General features: G+C 58.4%; 1 protein-coding gene across 1 annotated transcript in view; it reads right to left on the bottom strand.

Annotated features, from left to right (window-relative positions):
* The window catches only part of CITED1 (Cbp/p300 interacting transactivator with ED-rich tail 1), a 5,620-nt gene extending 5,192 nt beyond the window's left edge, over positions 1-428 (bottom strand). Inside the window, exon 1 of the mRNA XM_017885487.1 lies at positions 271-428. The gene's annotated coding sequence lies outside the window, so the exon portion shown is untranslated. The remainder of the gene's footprint in view (positions 1-270) is intronic.
* Between the last annotated feature and the right edge of the window lie 1,155 nt (positions 429-1,583).

Raw genomic sequence — 1,583 nt, 5'->3', positions numbered from 1 at the left:
CCGGACTCCGGGGCGGTGGCGGCCACCGCGCTCCTTTCCCGGCGCTGGGGACCCGGCTCTCAAGCCCCCATTGCCGCCCGGAGAGCCCTGACGCACACGCACACGGCAGCAGACTGGCCTCGGCTAGGAATCCCAGGAAGGACAGACCCTTTTTCCCCCCCTTTTTTTTCTCCCCCCAATTTCCACGTCTTTATAACCGGCTTAGGGCATTATTAGCACATGTCCTGGCTCATGGGCGAGTTGGTGGCAAAATCTGAACTGGATACTCACGGAGGGCCCGCGCGAGTGCAGTGCCGTCCGCTGCTCTCTTCCTCCTCACCGAGAACGGCCCCTAGCCGGCGGGCTACAAGTGGGCTGCCGGGCAGAGCGAGCTTCCTCTCGACAGCTCAGCGGTGCCCCTTCTGCAGCTGTGTGGCCGGGAACGTTTTTATAGCAGCGGCTGGCGTGTGTGGCCCTTTAAAGGCGCTCGAGCTGGTGCAGTCACCGCGGATCGTGTGAAAGCGAAGGGCCGGCTGGGGAACGGAGTCCACGCGGCCACGCGGGTCCGGCAGCCCTGTGGACCGGCCACGGCTCCCGGGGTGGGGCTGGCGAGTCCGGGTTATGGCACCCCTCGCCCGGAGCCCTGGCCGGTGCCCGGCTTCTAAAGCTATCGGGGGCCACGGCCCGGGACACCGGCTCTCCCCACCGCCCTGCGTGGACCTGCCCAATAAATTCCACTTAGTAATTTCACTGAGGCAAAGGAGAGCCGTTAGTGTCTGTTTTCTGACCTAAATCTAGTCGGGGGCCAAAACGGGCTTCAGGGGTTTTGGGAGAGAGCTGTGGGCTCAAGGAGTGACCTGGAAGAGAGGGGCGCACACGGGACGGGGGAATGGTCACTAGTTTTCTGCAGGGCTTTCTTGGAGCCTGTCGGCCTTTTGAGGGCTGTACTATCTCACTCGTTGAAGAGCTGAGGCTGGGGTTCCTTTTCCTCTTAAAGTCGCCAGAGTTTGGGCAGAGTCGCATGGAGGGCCTATATGGCAGCGGTGGCTTTCCTCGAAGTCCTGAGCTGGGGTTGGGTTGGAGGGTTTCTGTTCTGTGGTCATCCAGGGCAGGAGGCTGGCAGGATGCGACCCGGAGAAATGCTACTCTCCCGGACTGTGGGGCCAGGTGCAGCTCACGAGGCTCGCCGAAAAGCCAACAGTAGGCAACGGGGTACGAAGAGCTTGTCCTAGGGTTCGCGGAGATTCCTCCTGTCTTCCCACGATGTCAGGTTGTTTTATTATGATTATAAAATCATTCCCGTCTAGCAAGAATAACGTTTTGCATTCGGAGTTCGTCTTTCTTGGGTAGAGATGTTGTCTTACAAATTCTTACTGGAAAGAGGTCTGGGTCTTCTCCCTCATCTCAATTCGGGTTCTTTGTGGCCAAGAAATTCCCATCTTACCTCTTACAGGAAGGCCATCAGGATTACCCCTCTATCACCGCCCCCCCCTTCCCTGCCGCTCTTTTTTTGCTGCCTTCCAGCAACAACTACTCAGTTTACACTGTTTATAAAACATACTCGTCAAGAAAAGGTCCTGATGTTTAAAAAGGGGGGGGGGGGG

Source organism: Rhinopithecus bieti, unplaced genomic scaffold, assembly GCF_001698545.2.
Source record: "Rhinopithecus bieti isolate Rb0 unplaced genomic scaffold, ASM169854v2 scaffold_15339, whole genome shotgun sequence".
Lineage (NCBI taxonomy): Eukaryota > Metazoa > Chordata > Mammalia > Primates > Cercopithecidae > Rhinopithecus > Rhinopithecus bieti.
This window is presented reverse-complemented; position numbering and strand designations above follow the sequence as displayed.